Raw genomic sequence first — 23,983 nt, forward strand, 5'->3', positions numbered from 1 at the left:
ATTATTATGTACTAATTATGCTATTATTATGTTATTCAGGCAGGCTCCGGTTTTCACTTTCACAAAAAAAAAAGTGATTTACTTTTCAAAACGAAAAATCAGGTGATCCCGCACTCGTAAAACGCAAGAATTTTACGTTTTCAAAACGGCAACAAATTCCTTGCCGAAATAAAAAGTAAACGGCTTTTTATACAACTAAAAAAATCTTAATTGCAAAAAGGAAAAAATAGATAACTTAATAAATTTGACACCATTACCAGTGCAATTGAGCTTGTGTCCTTTTTATAAATAATGTTTATTTAAACCAACCTAAAAATTAGATCTGAAAAAATTGGTCAGGTAAAAAAAAAAAGAATGTTGAACCGGAGCCTGCCTGATTATGATTATGATGTTCAGGAAGCAGCGCCGCTAACAGCATGTAGCCGCTCCCGTCTACAGCACTGTTAGCGCTTTCCGACAGCGCTCTCACGATCCACACGACTCCCGAACGCTTGGTTCCCCGCTTCGGAGGGGACATATATTACGTACATATATTAAAAGACACACGAACTCGAACGGCCGCGCCACTTCCAAGGGCCCAATATACCCCAACATATATATATAACGAAACACACCCCGATTCCTTCTACCTTTCTTTTGGCGGTGCTCATCTTGGAAGATCTTCACGGGAGGAATTCATCCTACTACAAACAATAAAGCAAGAATGGATTATAATTTGGCAATTGTCTTGGCTGTCGTTCAATAACAAATTTTTTTTTGAAAATCTGATAGCTTGCACTTACTTTTGAGTTTTACTTTTTCAACCAAAACGCTTCCTTTTTGTTTTCTTGTCAAGAAAGTACTTCGAACTTCGGAGTAAATAATATACGGACGAGAAATCTGAAAGAAACACATATATGTACGTGTGAGTGGTGTGAAATGGAGATAAGAATAAAAAATAAAAAAATAAAAATAAATAAATAATATGTCAAACGGTGCGAATACAAAGAATGAGTGAAACAACAATGGTGAGTAGTGAAATAGGAAAGAATTAAGGGGAGCTATGATATGGCACAGTGGCCAGAACAGGTTTGGTAATATTAATCAATTGTGGCGAAGTGAGCATAATTATTGCAAAAGAATTGCCATAGGGGAGCGGCCGTGGTTCGGCCGGTTGCGTTTCGAGCGGTTGCGGTTCGAACAGCTGTGGTTCGACCGGTTACGGCTCGAGCGGCTACGATTCCATCGAGCGGACGTACGAGCGATCGTGATGGCGTTCGGGCCCATGATGCAATTATATAAGGTGGTCGGCAGCAGCAGGCCCTTAACAATACTTACAATAAGTGCGAGTGAAAGGGCTCAGCGCAGTAAGTGTGAGTGAAACAACAAGAGAGCGTGTGGATTAACCCTCTGATGGTCCATGGAGTTTAAAGTTGCCGGTTATAATAAAAGAGTTGATGTTGTTTTATAATTTAATTTTAAATAATTTTGAATTTAAAATTAAACGATGTTTTTGTTTTTGGATAGATATTCTTTTGTTAAGGCTCTTAATTCTAAAATAAATTATAATCTTAAAATATAACGTTTTTATATCTAAATCAATTTTAGCTGTTTAACTGTTTGTTTAACATTTTTTGTTATGCTAAACTGTTTGTTGCACGTGCTTGCAGCAAAAACTATAATACGTCATTTTTGTTGTGAACAAGCGTTAAGGCTTCCGAAAAAATTTGTCCGCATCCAACCTTTCCCTACAACAAGCGAGGGCGCACTGAACGTTAAGGTACTGAAACTGGAACAATTCGGCAGCCGACGAGACCACCTTATATATTGCATCATGGGTTGGTGATACGAAGGGGTACGCGCATACACAGAAGAGTGAAAAGACAGAGTCGACACGAAAAGATAGAGGGCACGAGAAGAGACAAAAAAAAATATATATAAAAAAAATAAATAAAATACTAATAATAATGAACAAATAACAAATGGAACAAATAAGCTAACTGAATCTGAAAAGAATATGGAGCTCCTTGTCACTCACAGGCGTAGGGGCGACAGAAGTTTGAAGAAGGGAAGCTGAAATGCAAGGGTGAAATACTGTAACGCACAGTATGGAGACGGCATCAGAAAATTGAAGAATCAGGTACAAGTTTCCAGTCACTCACATGCGTAGGGCAGAGTACTGTAACGCAGGGCGGACGCCTAGCAAAGGGGAGACAAGGAAGGGAAACAAGGGAAACGCTACCAGGGAGACACGACTGTTCTCATATGGTTGCGAATGCTGTAACGCACAGTATCGCAACTTGCTTCGGAGTGCAGGATAGAAAGCGATAAAGAAAAAAAGGAAATGCGCATATGAGGCGATTGAACAAACCTTTTCATCAAGACTCATTCCGTCGAGCCATTTTTTCACACAAGAAATAGTCACTGTTTGGCTATTAAGAGTTTTTAATAGCCGTTGAAACTCAGTTATTATTAAGAAAAAGGTCGAGCGTTTCAAAAGGTAATGTTTTACAATTTATTTCTTATTTTTAAAGGAAAGTAGGCGTCAGTATGATGCCCGATATAATAAAGCAATGCGATGGATACGAAGATTATCTCTCGACTAACTACTACGAGATGGGCCGACGTGCCAAACTACTATAAGGAGAGGAGATATAAGGAGAGCAGCTCGGGGCAGATGCTAAGCCGAGCAAGAACGTCATATGGAACGCGAGAGAACAGCTTAGATGCTGAAAATACAACAAGAAAGCGAAGAAGGCGAGGTAGAAATGAAAGAGTTGCCGCTGCCGTGCATAAACATAGGCTAATTAACAATGTTTTGTACAGAGGACTGTGCAAATAATAGACAATGAAGATGATTTACGTTTGGCTGCTCCACAAATTATTATCTAAAGAATTTACGACTAAATAACGGGCTGGGAAACCCGACAGTCACTAAGGACTAAATCTAGAGAATAAGGTGGGTGAGGGAGTAATTCGTAGCCTAATTCATGGATTTTCACAATGGAATCTGCACATGTCTGCGCCCTTTCATTGTTCTGGTGGAAAAGATTTTTTCTTGGCAAATGCTGTCGTTTCTTTTTTAAATCCTCATTAAATTGATCCAATAAGTTGGCATAATATTCGTCTTTGTCTGTTTTACCCTTTCTGAAGGTAATTAATGTGGTTAATACCGCGAGCATTCCAAAAAACGTTCGCCATGACTTTATGGTCTGAAAACCCAACTTTTGCCCTCTTTTCTCTAGAATCAACCTGAGGAACCTACTGTTTCGACTGCTTTGATTTTTGGTGTGTTTTGGTGGGTCCACCGTTTACGAAACGGTCCTTATTGTAGTTAAAAAACACTAAATAATCCTTCGAAGATGTCTCACAAGTTCGTTTGGGGTCGATTGTGAGCAAACGCGGCAGCTTCTCATACGCAAGTGATCATTCAAAATTGAAACCACTTAGCCATGTGGTTGCCTATGGCTTCCAGAATATCTTGCAAATTCAATCTCCGATTGGCAAACACCATATCGTGAATTGTTTTATTTATTCGGGTGCGTTATGGTTTGTGCTTGTACTGGCACAACAAAATACAGTCAACTACTTTGTCACCATTGAAATCAATAAAGCAGAGATCCCTAGTATCCATAGTATGTACCAAGCTTTTCCTTGGTTTCAGTGGTGGCTTTTTCGCAAAAAATTATGCTTAGTGCGAGCACGAACTTTAATTTCTTCCATTTTTTCTTCAAAACACGAGAGAGCTTGCTATCAATGGCTGTAAAACACAAACAAACTGGCGCAGCTTTTTCAAATTTTGAAAGAAATCAGTTAATAGATGCCTTTTGAAAAAAAAAATTATTGTCATATCAATTAAGTGGTGAGAAATTCAAAAAGTCTCGGACTTATTGATCCGCCCTCGTATTCAATTTGGTGAAATGCAGACTCCATTTCACAAGCACACAGGACACACAAGAACACGTAAAGGATTACACACCCTGCAGTTCACTTCTTACTCATGATTCATTCGGTGAATCACTCATGGAATGTTCTAATCCAGATGAAATTTGTATTGGCATGTCAGCTTTTCTCACTCATGAAATTTAAAGGAATTCCACGGATAATTTCATATGTGAAAGCCACCTTAAAACTTCTTAAAACACTGCTTACTAAATGAATTTAATGTTTAGGAATTCATCGAAATTACAAAATGATAATTTTGATGTAATGACATATTTTATTTATTGTAATGCTTTGTGATAAACAATATTCTTTGTTTTGCCGTCGGTACAATGAATAATTAATGTCGAAGGTTTGTCTACTCGTGAGCACGCTACATACAGTTGACCATGTGAAAATACCGGATGCTCCAAATTTAAACCTCAAATTTGCAACGACTGTCCTTGTGATTTATTAATAGTCATAGCAAAAGCAAGACGAATCGGAAATTGTAGTCGTTTGAAATCAAATGGCATGTCAGTCGGAATCATCGGAATTAAAACGTGTTCACCACAAAATTTCCCAGTGAAAATAGTTGCTTCAAGTAAATTAGTCATAACTTTTTTCACAGCAAGTCTTGTACCATTGCAAAGTCGTGGTGGACTAAGATTCCGCAGCATAATTATGGTGGCTCCAACTTTTACTTGTAAATAGTATGGCAGCAATCCAGGTAAGTCCAATGAATTTACGAATTCGACTGGATAATTTACAACATCATCTTGATTGATAATTGTATCAACCGACCTATACGCAACCATTTCTCCTGGGATGGAATTCAAAATAGATGCGTTGATCTAATTGACATCTTTATTTGTTCCGGCCAAAATTGCTCTTTCCCTCAACCAGTCATGGTTTCTATAATTTTGTACAATATTTGGAAACACGCTCTGAATCAAGTATTCCTGCGATGACACAAATTATTTGGAAGCGTTATGAAGCCAGAATTGTCAACGGGAAGTATGCCATTACCAGTGTCTAACAGTTGTCTGGAAAACAAATCTGCTGAAGCATCGTTTTGCAATTGAACACGTACATTTGTAGTCAATCGAAGTGTTTTCACAGAGCGCCACAAATTAGATGTTTTCAAACACGCATTAATTTCATCAGCAGAAGTTCCTAGTTTGACTACAGGCAATGTTTGTCTGAAATCACCTGCTAACAATATCAATGCACCACCAAAAAATCGATTATCTCCACGAATATCTTTCAACTTACGATTAAGTGCTTCCAGTGACTTCTTGTTGGCCATAGTACACTCATCCCATACAATAAGAGAGCATTGCTGCAGCACTCTCGCCATTGCAGATCTTTTTGAAATGTTGCATGTAGGATTATCGTCAGCCTTCATATTAAAGGGCAACTTTAGGGCAGAGTGCGCCGTGCGACCACCATCCAATAATGTGGCAGCGATGCCAGACGAAGCCAAAGCCAAAGCGATTCTACCTCCAGCTGCATCCAAAAAGAACAGTCCACCATGTTGTTTCTCGATAGCTCGCCAAATTTGGTCGTAAACCGTTCTTTGATTGATATTTAACTTTGGCTCATTGTTTTACACAAACGCATTAATCTCGGCATGATTATACTGTTGTTCACGCTCCAGTTCTTCGTTAAAAAGGTCGTGTATTTAACGATAAGGCGCTGTCATACCTAATTGAGCTAGCGATCAATGCTTCGTTGTAAATTAAAATATACGATAGAATGAGAAAAAAAATTCAATTTGCATAAATAAAACTATTTCATTACTTTTAACGTTGCCATGAAGTTGTCTTTTATGATATTTGTGGCACCAAAAGATGTCATTTGAAAACTCGAATTATACTTTCGTATTTTGTTCAATAAATGATTAGACTCAGGTGTCAATCCATTAAGTAATGTGCTCAATGGTTGTGGTGGGCTGCCCAATTCAGGCAATTTCACTTTACCACTCGCACGGTAAATCCCATCTGCTTCACCTTTAAATTTGAATGCCTGACCAATGGCGACAACGGTTGTTCATTGGACCAATTATAATTAGCCTATGAGAAGCGTAATCGGTGACACTTTTTTACTCGAACGCAACATCATGTAGATTTTGTATATCACGACGTTAATTTGCAGTTGTTCTTGCATCATTGTTCGGTTGATTTAAACGTGACCTTGACGTTCGTAGACGATTATTTTCATTGCGATGTGTGAAGCCACAACTTGTAAAGACATTTAACTTTAAAAACCACATCACCCAAATATACTTACACAAATTGCAATTTTTTCAGAAAACAATTTTTCCCACAAAAAGTTATAAAAAACAAAATTATGATAGATCTATATTATAAATTTATAGAAAAAAAATCTGTGTGTAAGCGGCTATCTTCGCAACGCGTTCACCAAATTGCATGCCATTTTATTTAAATGATTGCCAGAGAATGTGGGCTTGTTTGCACAAACAAATTTGTACTTTTCTATAAATAGGTTCCTCAAGAATTTAAAAATGAATCAAAAAAATCTTAAGTTTGGTCAAAAGTGTGTGTTTGAACGCCTATTTCATTTCTTTTCTCCGCAACGCGTGCACCAAATTGCATGCGGTTTTTTTTTAAATGATAGCCAGAGTATGTGGCATTCTTTCTTTACAAAAGTTTTCACTTTTCTATAAATAGGTTCCACAAAAATTAAAAATTAATAAAAAAAAAATCTGAAATTTGCTCTAAAAATGTGTGTTTGAACGCCTACTTCATTTCATTTTGTGTCATTCTGTAGAACAGAACATTTTATGATAGATTTTGGTTTTATACCTTTTTGTACGAAAAATTGTTTTTGGAAAAAATTGGAATTTGTGTAAGTATATTTGTTGCTTTTGATTACACTAGTCAACACGGGTTTTCCTCAAGGAACAAAACCAACTTTTTCTTAAAGATTTGGGGCTTAGAAATGGTTTGATGATTGTGAGGTCCTATTTCAGGCTGAGGTATGCATCAGTCTGTTCAGGGTCCGCTACAAGAAAATTTTTAAATTGTAGGTGACTTCAGGTGTCGGGCTGGCTTGAAAATGCAGTAGGCAAGCGAGAAATGATGATGCGAGAGTTTTGTTTCTGTTGGTTCTTGGTTTTATTCAATATTTTTCCATTCACTTAATTCTTTTACGTTGCTACCCTGGCTTGTAGTTGTATGGTGCGCTGGTAGACTGCGTAGTGTGGTGTTTTGCGTTTGTGACTGCCTAGTGCAGTGTCTTGTGTTCTTGGCCTCTTTTGTTTTCTTTCTGATGTACTGCCTAGTGCAGTGTCTTGGGTGTGTGACTGAGGGACTGCCTGCTCTTTCGGCCGATCTTGGCCCTTTTATGCAGCTGGCGATCGCAACTGAGACCCGGAAATAATTGCTTATTGCTAACTTTTGATTATTGGGTGACAATAATTGTGGGGCGTGGTAAGTGGGTCGAAGCTGGGTGCTTCGTTGACAATTTTGTAGTGGGTCAGTATAGTTTGGTGACTTATTAGTTAGGCTGCAGTTGGGAATTGGGGTTTTGCTACCTCCGCATCGCGTGGGTGATATCTGAATTGGGGTCGATGTTTCGAGGCCGAGTGGTTGCGAAACATCGCCAAGAAGTGGGTGACCGAGAATTTCGTGCTGTGTTTTTTCGCTGATCAAGAGTTGCTTAAGACTATTTTATTTTCCGGAGGTGCTGACACACCGCTATTTGTGGAGAACCGTGGTTCGTTGGCTCTGTGTATATCAGTTTGACTATTGTCTCCCGCCAGCGTGGATGCGCTGACCCTCCGCCGTTTGTGACGAGCCATGGCTAGAACCATGGTTCGTTACATGATATATATTTTTTTTTCTATGGCAGAACTTTTTTTTTTAAGAATTTTTGAAATCTGGTTTTTTTTTAGCTTTTTGCAGAGGTACCGCTGCTTTTTTTCACATAACTCTAGTATCTTACGTCTGGTTGCAAAGAACTTTGCTATTTTGAAAAGATAATTAAAACAGCTAGAAGTTAAGCGCAGTTTGTGATTTCAGCTTACCGTCTGGGAAATATAAAGCATTGAAATGCAAATATGATAATATTTTGGGGTATGTTTTTAAAAAATTTTGACTTTAAAAACTCGAAAAAATATATCCTGTGTTCTTTATTTTTTGTGTATAGGTGCATTAGTTTGGCGTCGTTTGCCCACTAAAATTTATGGAGAGGCGGTGGAGTTAAAATTCGTTAACCAATCCTCAAATATGAAAAAATAGACAAAAAAACTTTTTGGAAGGTTGCGGCCCCAACTGCCAATTGGAAACAAATAAACGAAAAGGGGTTGCATTTTTGGTACCTGAACGTGTTCCTTTGGCATTGGACCAAAAACGTACCGGACGGTATTTTTCAGGTAAAATTAGTTTTGAGTCGTTTTGGTCAAACGGCTGCAAGTTGACCGTTTATCCATAGATTTTAATGAACAATACTGTTTGGTTACGCAGCCAAATAATGTACAAATGCATAGATTATAGCCAGTGGTGCAGCAGTAGAGTAAATCCTTATTATTGTTCGTTGTTTGCACTGCCCACTGTACTAAATTGTCATCTACCTAAAAACTCATGCACGCACTCATGCTCCCGCACGGAAGCAGCCTATGCAGCCGTTCTCTTTCGCCTCTTCATCTCGTGCCTTACTTTGTTTCCTTTGCTTTGCTATCACTCTCTCGATCTGTCGCTGTCTCGCTCGCATTAGGTCACGGGCAATTCGGCCCGCCTGCCCTTTGATTCTGTCTAGATCTAGCAACCACTGCACATCGTCTTGGAATCGAGCTATTCAATCCGACACCGTCTTGTAGCGATCCCCGTGTCTACAATATGACACCGTCTTGAATCCAGCTAACTCTACAACCGACTCGTCATCAACCTTACTCCAACCTTTCGCTATCCCTTTGACTCTGTATCGCCTTTTATACTGTTTACAACAATAAACCATATTTAATCTGAACAACCATCGTCTCGTTAATAAACATATCGCAAAACTACGCTAGTGAAAAAGCTCGCTAGCTCAACATTTGGGCAAATTCTGACATCCCCCCAATAGGCCAATGTCGGGATGGTATTGGGCCCAGCACAGCTTGAGGTCCAGTGCGAAGCCCAGAATTTCGTCCGCCAGCAGAGAGCGTTTGTTCGTTCGGATGAACATCGGCCGGAACGAAGCGTTTGCAGGGAAACCAAAAGGCCTGAAGGTCCGTAAACGAGGTCGTAGGCTGAGCAGGAACCACATCCGACGCAAGTCCACCTGTGTTGATGCAATCGAGGCCGCCTTCTAACTTTGAATAGGATTCCTCGTCTTCTGCTCCACCATGAAGAGCCGGCACAAGAATCGGATGCTTCGATTGGTATTGGCTTCTATCGGTCAGTCCAATTGGCTCCAAAATCGCGCACAAATCCACTTGAAATGGGGCCGGTGTGATTCCCTGACCAAACGCAGGATGCGGAGTTACGGAAGTGGACCGCTTAGGGATCACTCCGAGAATGATCCCATTGAGCATCACAAACAGCTCCTCAAAGTCATCGGCGAGTTCACTCCCAATCTCATCGAAGTCCAGCTTCTCGAGTTCACTGTGCACGGTTTTAAAAGTGCCGTGCAGCTCCTCGATTTGCTTCAGCCTGGCAACGAGCGTGAAGTGGTCGAATAGGGAAGCGTTCTCCAAGACAACTTTTAGCTGCTTCATCCGTTCAAATAACGCTGGTGCTTTCCGCTTTAGGAAAGCCAGACTGTTTCCAGCAGCGGTCACTGCACCGTCGTTCCTCGCACCCATTTCGGCGTAGGCGCTAGAAAACGTTCCTAGCAGGATGATGACCGCAAAGAAGAACGAGCGCTTGCAGTAAATGCAGCAAGAACCGCAAGCAGATCGTAATGCAGTCGGCGCGAGCACCGTTTTTGTTGCTCGTGTTGCACAGCCGAATACCAAAAAAACCGTGGTTCAATGCGAATTAAAAGAACGACAAATGTTATTGATTTTCTGATAAAATTTAACGAGTTAATGTTTACATCACGTCGGGGTCACCAAATGTTGAGCTAGCGAGCTTTTCCACTAGCGTAGTTTTGCGATATGTTTATTAACGAGACGATGTTTGTTCAGATTAAATATGGTTTATTGTTGTAAACAGTATAGAAGGCGTTACAGAGTCAAAGTGATAGCGAAAGGTTCGAGTAAGGTTGATGACGAGTCGGTTGTAGAGTTAGCTGGATTCAAGACGGTGTCATATTGTAGACACGGGGATCGCTACAAGACGGTGTCGGATTGAATAGCTCGATTCCAAGACGATGTGCAGTGGTTGCTAGATCTAGACAGAATCAAAGGGCAGGCGGGCCGAATTGCCCGTGACCTAATGCGAGCGAGACAGCGACAGATCGAGAGAGTGATAGCAAACCAAAGGAAACAAAGTAAGGCACGAGATGAAGAGGCGAAAGGGAACGGCTGCATAGGCTGCTGCCGTGAGGGAGCATGAATGCGTGCATGAGTTTGTAGGTAGATGACAATTTAGTACAGTGGGCAGTGCAAACAACGAACAATAATAAGGATTTACTCTACTGCTGCACCACTGGCTATAATCTATGCATTTGTCCACTATTTGGCTGCGTACCCAAACAAATACCTTAAACGACGATTAACGGCGTCTATCTAAAACTAAAAATGTTGGCCAAGAACTATTTTTTTTATACTTTTCCCGAGCTTTTAAAGTTGAAATTTCGAAAAAACTATGAAATTTGAAAGCTTAAAATTTTTTTGTTGTATTTGAGGAGCCAAATAGGATAATTACAATTCAGTGCTAGATATAGACTGACCATTTATTATATAAAGTTGCCAGATAATAAAAATACGAATAATGCGTTAGGTAATTTTAGGAATATCGATACATAACACATCTTCTCCTTTAAATTAGATACTGTTAGTAGTATTTTGTTTATGACCTGAAATCATTATGGACGAAACGATTAACTTGCTGGCGAGTTCGAGTGCTTCGACGAACTGGTATGCAAGACTGGCGCCTTGAAGGTATCTGTATCGGCTGCTGGATAGGCTCCACTGAGCGTTCGGAGGAACCAGGATCAGGATCCTGATGCAGAAATGGTGTTGGAACTAGCAGCTAATCTTGGCGCTGTGGTTGTTGACAAGAATCTGGTTGTGAGGTTTCGGGTATATACCAAAACATTGCGGAACTGACGTTGGAGGTATTTGCCGACAACTTTGGTTTCAGCTGATTAAAATGGCGCTTGACATAGGCATTTGTTGTGCGAACAATATACATCATTTTTCTAGTTGGACGATCGATAATGCCTTCAATCCACTTTTCTCCCCTCGAATAGTTACGAGTGAAGACCCTCTGGTTCGGAAAGTACTTTGAGACTTGCTGCTTTGCCTCGACGGGCTTTTCGAAAAGTTGGCTTAAAACTGTGCGAACTGGACGACCGTGAATTAACTCAGATGGAGTTTTGCCATGTGCGTTGGGTGTGAACCTATAGGAAGCGAGATACTTCGTTACTGCTGCTGGAACTGGAAGCCCATCTTGCAGATTCTTTTTGACAGAGAATTTGAACAATTGGGTGAAACGGTGCTGTAGTATTTGTATTTGTATTTATTTAATAAGGTTCAACTATGAGCAGTTGAACTAACAAATTATAACGTAATATGAAAAGGACAAGAACATGGATTACACTACTCGACAAAATCGAACTTTTTTTTTCCTCAAGGATCCAAACCGACTTTTTCTGATAGATATGGAGATTTAAAATTTTTTAAAGAATTATGGTTTTTTTTCTATGGCAGAACTTTTTTTTGAAGAATTTTTGAAGTCTGGTATTTTTTTTTTAAGATTTTTTCAGAGGAAGCGCTTGTTTTTTTCACATAACTCTAGTATCTTACGTCTGGTTGTAAAGAACTTTGCTATGTTGAAAAGATAATTAAAACAGCTAAAAGTTAAGCCCAAACACTTTGTGATTACAGCTTACCGTCTGGGTAAAATAAAGCATTGAAATGCAAAAATTATGATTTTTGTGCGGTATTTCTTACGAAATTTTGACTTTAAAAACTCAGGAAAAGTCGAAAAAAAATTATATCCTGTGTCCTCTATTTTTTTGTGTATAGGTGCGTTAATTTGGCGTCGTTTAAGGTATCGCTCATTAAAATCTATGGAGAGACTTTGGAGCTAAAATTCGTTAACTAAACCTAAAATAGGGAAAAAATGAACAAAAAATACCTTTTTGAAGGCGGCGGGCCCAACTGCCAATTGGGAACAAAGCAAACGAACAAGGGTTGTACATTTGGTACCTGATCGCGCTCCTTTGTTCCCAATGGGCAGTTTGGCCCGCAACCTTCCAAAAGGTATTTTTTGTTCATTTTTTCCATATTTTAGGTTTGGTTAACGAATTTTAGCTCCAAAGTCTCTCCATAGATTTTAATGAGCGATACCTTAAACGACGCCAAATTAACGCACCTATACACAAAAAAATAGAGGACACAGGATATAATTTTTTTTCGACTTTTCCTGAGTTTTTAAAGTCAAAATTTCGTAAGAAATACCGCACAAAAATCATAATTTTTGCATTTCAATGCTTTATATTTCCCAGACGGTAAGCTGTAATCACAAAGTGTTTGGGCTTAACTTTTAGCTGTTTTAATTATCTTTTCAACATAGCAAAGTTCTTTACAACCAGACGTAAGATACTAGAGTTATGTGAAAAAAACAAGCGCTTCCTCTGAAAAAATCTTTAAAAAAAAATACCAGACTTCAAAAATTTTTAAAAAAAAAGTTCTGCCATAGAAAAAAAAAAAAATATCATCAAACCATTTCTAAGCCCCAAATCTTTAAGAAAAAGTTCGTTTTGTTCCTTGAGGAAAAATCGTGTTGACTAGTGTTATCAGACTATGGATATTATCCTGACCCAAAATAGGATTAATTTATTGGCAAAATAGCCGCTATGGACCAGCTCACAGCAAGTTGTGGTCAGGAAATAGCCTATAGCCTATTAAGTTAAGATAATCAATTTAAGATATTTGTTAAAAAAGATTTTATCTTAATAGAACTAGTGTCGAAGGAAAACAGATGGAAGAAGGTATTGTAGTTACGGCAAGGGCTACGGAAAGATTCATGATCAGAGTAATTAGAAAGACAGAGTTGAAGATGAAGCGGAAAGTAATGCCCAGTCGGGCGGGAAGGGACAGAAATGATAATAAGGCTACTGAGGCAGTGGAATCAACCTCACCAGCAAGAAGTTTGTGATCCTGGCAGATCCTACGGCTTTCAAGAGAGCGGATATCGAGGAGCCGGAGCCTACTCTCATAAGAAGGAAGATGTCTAGAGGGGTCCCAATTAAGGCCACGAAGTGCAAAAAGGATAAACTGTTTTTGAACGGACTCAATCATATCCTGATATTTTTGATAATGCGGAGACCAAACGCAGGAACCGTATTCAAGGATAGGTCGGACAAGGGATACATATAAAAGTTTAGTGGTATAGGGGTCGGTGAACTCCTTAGACCATCTTTTGATAAAGCCCAGGACGCCTCTGGCTTTATGCGAAATAGCGGATATGTGTGAGTTATAACACAGATTAGGTACAAAGATAATTCCCAAGTCAGTAATTTTGTAAAGGCGGTTTAAGGAAAAGTTATGGATATTATAGTCAAAGAGGTAAGGCCTGCTGCGATGGAATGTCATGACGTTACATTTGGAAATGTTAAGGGGAAGAATGTTTATTAAGCACCAGTTGTTGAGGGCGTCAGGATCAGATTGGAGACATAACGGGGACATGGGGTCGCTATAGGAGAAACATAACTTCACATCGTCCGCTTACATAAGTACTCGGGAATGACTTAAGACTTGGGGAAGATCATTGATGAACAAATTAAACAACAGAGGGCCAAGATGGCTACCTTGAGGTACCCCCGACGATACAGAAACAGGCTTAGAAAAAGAGTTATTAAAACAGACACGCTGAGATCGACTACAAAGGTATGCATTAAACCAGAAAAGAAGTTTAGGCGGAAACCCTGGGAGAGATAATTAATGAATAAGCAGATTATGATTCACTGAATCAAAGGCTTTACTAAAGTCGGTATAGACTACGTCAGCTTGCGACTGCTAAGCGAAACCCTCATGCACGAAAGTGGAGAATTCCAGGAGGTTAGACGAAATAGAATGCTGCGATTCAGAGAATAATGAACAACAAAAGTGTTGGAGCTGGGATGTAATTATTTTTTCGAAGAGTTTGGGAATGGCGGATAAATTGGAGATCCCACGGTAATTTGAAACATCCGATTTAGAGCCCTTTTTGTGAATGGGAATAATATATGACTCTTTCCAGACAGTGGGAAAATCGCCGAGCTCGAGAGATAGGTTAAACAGTTTAAGGAGGGGCACACAGAGAGAATCTGCACAAAGTTTAAGGACAGCACTAGGAACCATATCGGGGCCGGTAGAAAAAGAAAATGTATATGACTTTAAATCAATTAAGAGGTCATTATAGTCGATGAAGGGGGGATAGATACAGTTAGAATTATTCATGTGGAAAGGATAAGATTGATTGGGACGAAGTATGTCAGAAGAAGCCAGAATAGAGGGATGGTTATTAGAGGGAACTGAGTAGCAGAGTTGAAAAAATGAAGCGAAGCAGCCTGGCTGCCGTTAAAAGAAAAAGATGAAGGAAATTGGAAAGAGTTACGTTTCGAGTTGACAAATCTAAAAAAGTGATTGGGATCACGCTTAAAGCTAAGTCTACATTTGGACAGGTAGTCATTATAACATGTTTTATTAAATAAAAGAAATTTACTCTTAGCGATTGAATACTTAGAGAAGTCAGATTGCGAACCAGTTCTTTTGAATCTTTTATACAAGCGAGATTTAATATTCCGAAGGTTTATCAAACGCGGGGTGAACCAAATAGGGCCACTAACATGACGCGAAGGTGAAATTAAAGGTACATATGTAGGTATTAAAGACATTAAACAAGGAACAATAAAAGGCATTTGTAGCCGGCTCAATTTCATGAAAGTCTTCGAGAAATGAACAATCAATCTGAGAAAGTGAAAGATTCAGGCACGTAAAATCTGCTTTCCTGAAGCAAAAAGGCAATAAGGTTTCATTACCATCTTCAAGTTTTTCTGGCCATCCTACAGATACATAGTGCATGACTTTCTTGAGAGTTTTGTCGTTGTTCATGTGTTTGAGTATGGTTTCTAAATTAATCGGTGGTTTAAGTTCCTCTACAGTGTGGCAAGCTTCCTCGTCGAATTCTGGATCTGTACCAACTGGCAGTCGTGAAAGGGCATCTGCATTGCCATGTGCAGATGTGGATCGATACTGAATATCGAAATTGTAGGCCGTGAGTATGATAGCCCAGCGTTGTAGCCTGTTTGAAGTCATCAATGGAAGATGCTTGCCTGGGTTGAAAATGGTTACAAGCGGGTTATGATCGGTTATTAATATGAACTTCTTTCCATAAAGATATTGGTGAAAACATTTTTCCTCCAAAAATTATGGACAGGCCCTCTTTTTCGATTTGGCTGTACCTTACTTGATGCTTGTCAAGTGTTTTTGATGCATCGTTCTGAAGATGAGAAAGGACTACCCCAATACCAAATGAAAGGGCATCGATCGCTAGTAAAAGAGGTAGATTTTCATCAAAGTGAGCTTACTACGTCGCATTAATGATGTGAGACATCTGAGATGTAAAACGGTATGGAACGTTTTTTCTGCGAAGCTGGTTCAGAGTCGAAGCCAGCTTAGAGTAGTTTGTAATAAAGTTGCAATAGTAATTTATTTTACCCATAAAAGCTTCCAATTGTTGTAAACTAGAAGGCGGTTTCAAGAGTTTTACAGCCTCTAAGCCAGAACTGTCTGGAAGAACCCGCTTTTGGCTGATTCTCCTGAAGAATGTTGAGAACTTGGTCGATTCGGTTCAGATGTTCTTCGCTTGTCGGAGCTGAGATGATGATGTCATCTAAATAGTTTCCACAACCTTCTATCCCTTTTAGAAGTTGTTCGAGGTATCTTTGGAACATCGCAGGTGCGCTGGCAATCCCGTAAGGAAGGACCATGAGTTGCTTCGAAGCCTTATCCAATTCCATTTGAAGATATGCATCCTTTAAGTCTATTTTGCTGAATTGCTTACCGTGACGAATGATGTGAAAAAGAGAGCTTCTTTTGTAGGCAATGGATACTGCTCTATATCGATTTGTGCGTTGACTGCTTGCTTAAAGTCACCACAAGTCCGAATCGCTCCACCTGGCTTAGGTGCAGTCACAATGGAGGATGCTCAATTGCTGAACCTGATCGGCTTCCAAATTCCGGCCTGTGTTAATCTGTTTGCTTTTGCTTTAAATTGGTCCATTTGCGCAAGCGGAATTTGACGGCTTTTATAAATCTTTGGTATTGCCGAAGATTTTAAAAATATGCTGGCCTTAAAATCGTTAATGATACCCATGCCAGGCTCGAACACTTCGTTATATTTATTAGAAATGTCACGTATTTTGTCACTGTTCGCCTCATAAATGTTTGCTACTTGCATGATATCGAACCCGAATGTATTAATTAAATCCATGCCAAAAAGATTCGTTGACGTTTGCATGTTTGCTACATTGATTACAATGATTCGTAGCGAGCGGCCACAAAATTACGTTTTGTTGTGAAATGCACTGTGAGCTTGTCTGTGAGCTCTTTGAATGTATAGTTGTTTAAACTGTTACTCCCGAAGAGGTTTTTTAGTAGCTCGAATATGTTCACACCACACCACGAAAGAAAATAGCCTTTTTGCTTTTGGTCTGCATTGACCGAATATGCGTTGAAGTGCTGCGATAATTGTTCCAAATATGACTCACAATTCTGGTTGTCTTTGCCGAACTTGTGAAATGCAGGACATAGCCAATTCACGCGCTTGGCTTGAATTGCTAGCACCAGATGTAGATTTTTCTAGAATTTCTTGCATCCATTTTCGTTGCTGTTCCAAAATGTCTTGTGTAAATTTCTGCTGTTGAGTGAGCAATGATGCGATCACGCTTTCATCTGCCGGCATCTTGACGAATATGAACGACTACGCGACACGACTTTAGGTAAAAATTGATTTTTTATGGCTAAATTTAACTTTTTTTTTTGCCTCGACGCCAATAATGTTGTATTTGAGGAGCCAAATAAGAACATTCCAATTGAGTGCTAGATATAGAATGACCATTTATTATATAGAGTTGCCAGATTATAATAATACAAATAATGAGTTAGGCAAATGTTGAGCTAGCGAGCTTTTCACTAGCGTAGTTTTGCGATATGTTTATTAACGAGACGATGGTTGTTCAGATTAAATATGGTTTATTGTTGTAAACAGTATAAAAGGCGATACAGAGTCAAAGGGATAGCGAAAGGTTCGAGAAAGGTTGATGACGAGTCGGTTGTAGAGTTAGCTGGATTCAAGACGGTGTCATATTGTAGACACGGGGATCGGTACAAGACGGTTTCGGATTGAATAGCTCGATTCCAAGACGATGTGCAGTGGTTGCTAGATCTAGACAGAATCAAAGGGCAGGCGGGCCGAATTGCCCGTGACCTAATGCGAGCGAGACAGCGACAGATCGAGAGAGTGATAGCAAAGCAAAGGAAACAAAGTAAGGCACGAGATGAAGAGGCGAAAGAGAACGGCTGCATAGGCTGCTGCCGTGCGGGAGCATGAATGCGTGCATGAGTTTGTAGGTAGATGACAATTTAGTACAGTGGGCAGTGCAAACAACGAACAATAATAAGTGCTGCACCACTGGCTATAACACTAGTCAACACGATTTTTCCTCAAGAAACAAAACGAACTTTTTCTTAAAGATTTGGGGCTTAGAAATGGTTTGATGATATTTTTTTTTTTTGCTATGGCAGAACTTTTTTTTGAAGAATTTTTGAAAACTGGTATTTTTTTTTAAGCTTTTTTCAGAGGTAGCGCTTTTTTTCACATAACTCTAGTATCCTACGTCTGGTTGTAAAGGACTTTGCTATTTTGAAAAGATAGTTAAAACAGCTAGAAGTTAAGCCCAAACACTTTGTGATTACAGCTGACCGTCTGGGAAATACAAAGCATTGAAATGCAAAAATGATGATTTTTGTGCGGTAATTTTTACGAAATTTTGACTTTAAAAACTCAGGAAAAGTCGAAAAAAAATTATATCCTGTGTCCTCTATTTTTTTGTGTATAGGTGCATTAATTTTGCGTCGTTCAAGGTATCGCTCATTAAAATCTATGGAGAGACTTTGGAGCTAAAATTCGTTAACTAAACCTAAAATAGGGAAAAAATGAACAAAAAATACCTTTTGGAAGGTTGCGAGCTCAACTGCCAATTGGGAACAAAGCAAACGAAAAAGGGTTGTACATTTGGTACCTGATCGCGATCCCAATTCCCAATGGGAATTCTTTAAAAACCATAATTCTTTAAACAATTTTAAATCCCCATATCTTTCAGAAAAAGACGGTTTGGATCCTTGAGGAAAAAAAAAGTTCGATTTTGTCGAGTAGTGTAATCTATGCATTTATCCACTATTTGGCTGGCCCGTAGATTCGTACAGCATTTTCAGTTAACTGTAAAGTGTCGCTATGCAACCAGATATTAGATACTTAGGTTATGTCAAAAATAGAAGCAATACCTCTGAAAAAAACCATGAAAAAAAACCAGATTTTAAAAATTCTTTTAAAATAAAAAAAGAAATTAAACCATAAAAAATTAAAGTAGTACAAAAATTTTTAAATCCGAAATTTATCAGCACCAGCCGAAAGAAAAAGTTAAAATTTTGTTGAGTAGTGTAATCTTCTGATCCAGCAAGTTTTCTATTTGCCTTTTCACCTCCTGCCTTTCTGTGAATACATACACACTGAGTTTACGGTAAAAAAAAATAAAATCGGCAACAACCTTATACAGAAAATTTAATTCCCGTTAGACGCCGCCAAATACACTCAAACAAGACGCTAATATACAATTACTCCAAGTTACACCGATACGCAAAATTAAGACAGAAATCACTCAATACGGACAACCAGAGAAAAGAAACCAAGTAAATAAACACTCAAAACACACTCCAAACAACTATGGCACAACCACAAAAACGCCCGCGGGACAGCGCTGCTGCCGATGTGCAGCGATGCAGCACAGATGCACTTTCACTCCAAAAAGTTTGGGGAGCAGGCACAACTCATATGGGAGACCGAACAACGGATTCTGGGTGAGCTCCAAGATCACGCCTCCAAACTGGCTCAAATATTGGCACTGGAAGCGCGTTTTTGGGCAGAAACTGGAGGTGCAGTCAATGGATGGGGTCGCAGCATCGAACGGCACTATTGTTGATCCCACAATTATAGTTAAAATGGATCATGCACGCGAAAAATGGATCATGCACGCGACAAAATTGCATTGCTTCGCCAAATTGGGGAATCGGAGAACAGCTGCTGGGTTTCAACTCACACGTGCCATTCTATGTTAACGAGCAACTTACAAAAGGTCAATATGAAATTTTCAAAGAAGCTATGAAAGGGAAGAGGCAAAACCGCTCACCGCAGTATTTACGTATTTATTCATGTGAGAGAGGCTGGGAGCGATAACTACGTTCGCATTAGTAGCATGCAAGAGCTTTTTCCATGTATGCATCTCAATCTCATCACCAAGAACACGATCAACAAGGGAGCTTTCGTAGCTAAATGTCTCTCTTACTATTCTCTTTATGTACTTAATGTTAGTTTTAAGAGTTTACTGCATTTCTTTCTCCTTTGTAACTTCAAGTTTTTAAGGTGTAAGTCGAATATCTCTTTGAATTTTTCTATGCGTCTCTTAATTATGGATAAATTAACTGCAAAATGAAGAGTAACATGTTTTCAAAGGAGAGCAGTCATGCATTTATCCGTATTCTTAGCAAGTAACACGCAGGAATAAATATTTGTCATATTAATGCTCAAGGTCTAACCAAGAAGATGGATGAATTCAGGTACCTGTTTACTAACTCAAGTATTGATGTCATCTGTGTGTCTGAAACGTAGTTTACATCTAATACCTGTGATGTTATGATTACGTGTGACGGATACAATAATTTTCGTTCGGACCGTGAGGGACATGCTGGGGGTGTTGCAATCTATGTTAAGTCCAACCTGACATCTAATAGCACAACAACGGAGTCGTCGGGGCCGCCGGCCCCGCCCCGGCCTGGGTGCGGCCGGTGCCCGGGCCCCCCCCCCACAACGTACTGACACCCTGCTTGACGTATTTTTTGTTAGTGATCGCCAAAGTATTTTATTATATGACCAAATTTCTGTGCCAGTATTCTCTAGACATGACTTAATATTTCTGACGTATGATGTTTACTTCGAAAACTCGGCCGAAAAAATATATTACAGGTACTTTAAAAATATTGACAATTTTTCGTTATATGCTGAATGTGACCAACTGGACTGGAATAGAGTCCTTGCTACAACCTCAGTGGAAGAACAAGTTTCATTACTTCAGAATAACATACTGTACCTTTACAACAAATTTGTACCAACTAAATCACGCACTATTAGGCCGTCTTTAAAGCTCTGGTTTTCTGACAATACAAATTGCTAATAAATGATCGAAATGTTTTCTATGAGCGATGGAAACGTTTAAGGAAGCGAGACACAAAGTGCAGAATAGCATTAAGAAAGCTAAAACTAACTATTACACGACCCAATTTTATGAAATCATTTCAACTAGCCAAAAATGGCAGGAACTAAAGTCACTCGGTATCGGCAAACAGATGCCGAAATCACCACAGGTGGATATCGACCTTGATGACTCGAACAAAAAATTTGTGCAATCTACCGTACCTACTGTAATAAAAAACGTATACCTTGACTGTGATATTTACTGTGCTAATAGATTTAGCTTTGAATGCGTGTCCCAATGTGATGTTGTAAAGTCGATTCTTAAAATTAAATCTAGTGCAACAGGACCAGATGATATAAATCCCAAATTTGTTAAGCCACTGCTACCAAAGATAATACTATATATAACACATGTCTTTAATAGTGCAATAATGAGCTCGTCATTTCCTAAGGCCTGGAAAGCAGACAAAATAATCCCAATACCGAAGTCACATAATGACTTTAGACCGATTGCCATTTTGCCTTTTCTTTCAAAAGCTCTTGAACGAATGCTCTCAACCCAACTTAGTAACTATATGGCAAGTAATAAACTGCTTAATGAAAAACAATCAGGGCTTAGGAAGAACAGGAGTTGTAGCTCTGCAATCCTTAAATTCACTGAAGACATCCGTAAAAACATTAATGAAGGATAGGTGGCATTATTATTAGACATTATTAGACTATAGCAAAGCATTCGATATCGTTAATCACGAGGTTCTGTGTACAAAACTTCAAAGATTATATGGACTGGACAGCACCGCAACCGAACTAATTATTTCATACTTGACAAATCGATTACAATCCGTAGTCACGAAATTTGGGTACTCGTCATCTCTGTCCCCTACGAGAGGAGTTCCGCAAGGATCTATCCTTGGACCATTATTGTTTACTGTTTATGTAAATGACCTTCTCAATGTACTGTCTGAATGTTAAGTCCATTTATATGCTGATGACGTCCAATTGTATGTATGCCGTCCCGTAAATAACATAAATGAGTGTGCAATAATAACCAATAGGGAACTAACAAACATAAACAATTGGGCAATCAATAACGGACTAGGTATAAACCCAACTAAATATAAACCTAATTACGCACTCGCACAGTCCGTGGTCCTCACCAATAGTAATGGTTACCAAGCCAGGCAAGGTCCGGATTTGTTTAGACTGCCGGAGGGTAAACAGCTTCACTGAAAAGGACGCGTATCCTTTACCTCAGATTAGTGGCATTCTGAGCCGGTTGCCGAAAGCAGAGTACATCAAAAGTAATTTAAAGTAATGCCGTTTGGACTGTGTAACGCTACCAGTACCATGTCTCGATAAATGGACAAGGTAGTTCCAGCTCAGTTGAGAAACGAGGTATTCGTTTATTTAGACGATCTACTGGTCGTTTTCTCGAATTTCGAGAAACATTTGGAAGTACTCTTGGAGATATCCAGGCATCTAAAACAAGCAGGATTGACAATCAATATTGGCAAGAGTCATTTCTGTATGCGCCGTGTGCGTTATCTAGGACATATCATAGGAGACGGAGGTATCCGGACAGATCCCGAGAAAATAAAAGCGATCACCAGTTTTCCTTTTCCAAAAAACCTGAAAGGATTAAGAAGCTTTATGGGTCTATGCAGGTGGTATCGTAAATATGTGCCAAATTTCGCTTCGCTCTCCTCTCCATTGACCGACGTCATGACCACAAAACGGATGTTCGCTCTGACCGAGGAAGCAGTGAAAACGTTCGATAATTTGAAGAAATGCCTCAGTGAGGCACCAGTACTGAGAAGTTCCGACTTTTCAAGTCCTTTCTACATTCATTGCGACGCCAGCAAAACGGGAGTAGGAGGAGTACTAGTACAGTTGTCCGAAGAGGGGGACGAATATCCAATTGACTTCGTTTCGAAAAAATTAAACAAGGCTCAACGTAATTATACTGTTACCGAACAGCAATGTTTAGCAGCAATAGTAGCTTTGAATAACTACAGAGCGTACGGAGAAGGGCATGATTTTACAATCATAACCGATCACGCTTCGTTAAAATGGCTTATGTCCAATACTGACTTAAGTTCTCGTTTAGCTCGGTGGGCCCTTGCTTTGCAAAGGTATCGATTTAAGATCGAACATCGCAAAGGCACGTTGAACATAGTCCCCAATGTTTTGTCACGGGTCAACGAAGACGAAGTAGCTGCCTTGGATTCGCCAGACGGGTTGTCAGTCGAAATGGCTTCTAACCACTTCCTGTCGTCTGAAGAACGGACAACGGGTTTGTGTACCGACGTGCTGAGCATCTGACGGGAGAACAGGTCCACGATGAGTACGCTTGGAAGCTGTGGTTACCCAGAATGATGGTCCCCGAAGTACTTGCTTGTGCTCACGACAGTCCATTAGCTTCCCACGGAGGGATTCACAAGACCGTTGAACGCGTAAGACGTCATTACTTTTGGCTTGGTCTAGTATCCGACGTAAAGGCATACATCAACGCTTGTCTCGTGTGGAAGACGACTAAAGCGCCGAACTGTGTTCTTTGACCTCCTTTAGGGAAAGTACCCGAGAGTCAGAGGTTCTTCCAAAGACTGTTCGTGGATTTTCTAGGACCCTATCCCAGGTCTAGAGGCGGGAACATAGGCATCTTTATCGTACTGGACCACTTTTCGAAATACGTCTTCTTGAAGCCAGTCAAAAAAATAAATGCCGACGTGGTGGTTAATTATCTCGAATCAGAATTGTTCATGACCTTTGGGGTTCCCGAAACAATCGTATCCGATAACGGGTCATGGTTTCGTTCCGAAGCATTTCGTAAACTCTTGAGTCGCTATGAAATAACTCACACGCTGACAGCCGTGCATTCCCCCCAAGCGAATGCCTCTGAGCGTGTGAACCGGTCTGTAATTAGTGGGATTAGAGCGTACTTACGGACCGATCAGAAAGATTGGGACGAGTACTTAAGTCGCATCTCGTGTGCTCTGAGATCCGCGTCGCATGCTAGTATAGGGACTACCCCATACTACATGGCGTTTGGCCAGCATATGATTACGGACAGCTCAACCTATTCGCTGCTCAGGAAATTAAAACTGTTAGAGGACCGCTCCTTGGTGTTCGATCGATCCGATTCGTTTGAAATCATACGAAGGGGTGCTTGTTTACAAAAGCAGAACGAGAAACGGTACAATCTGCGCTCCAGACAAGTGGAGTTCTCCGAAGGACAGGAAGTATTCCGAAGGAACTTTAAACAGAGCTGCTTCCAAACGGGATGGCGGGGGGGCTTTGTAGCGGGCCTGAAGCGACCTAAAATAAAATTAAAAAATCGATAGGTTTGGCGGGACCAAAAATAATCGACTAGAGTTTAAAAAAAAAAACCCAGGAATCGATATTGATCCCGTAGCCAGGGATGCAGGATCATATCGATCATCTTTTGACAAGCCCAA

The 23,983-nt window shown here is 39.8% G+C and overlaps 1 long non-coding RNA gene across 1 annotated transcript; it reads right to left on the reverse strand.

Annotated features, from left to right (window-relative positions):
* Positions 1 to 265: 265 nt before the first annotated feature.
* Positions 266 to 4,047, reverse strand: LOC111077399. Its single transcript, XR_002608155.2, has 3 exons — positions 3,959 to 4,047; positions 783 to 879; positions 266 to 683 (listed from the first exon to the last, which is right to left on the reverse strand). It is a non-coding gene; the product is annotated as an uncharacterized LOC111077399 (long non-coding RNA).
* Positions 4,048 to 23,983: the final 19,936 nt, after the last annotated feature.

The sequence above is a fragment of the Drosophila obscura genome, unplaced genomic scaffold (assembly GCF_018151105.1).
Source record: "Drosophila obscura isolate BZ-5 IFL unplaced genomic scaffold, ASM1815110v1 contig_9, whole genome shotgun sequence".
Taxonomy (NCBI): Eukaryota; Metazoa; Arthropoda; class Insecta; order Diptera; family Drosophilidae; genus Drosophila; species Drosophila obscura.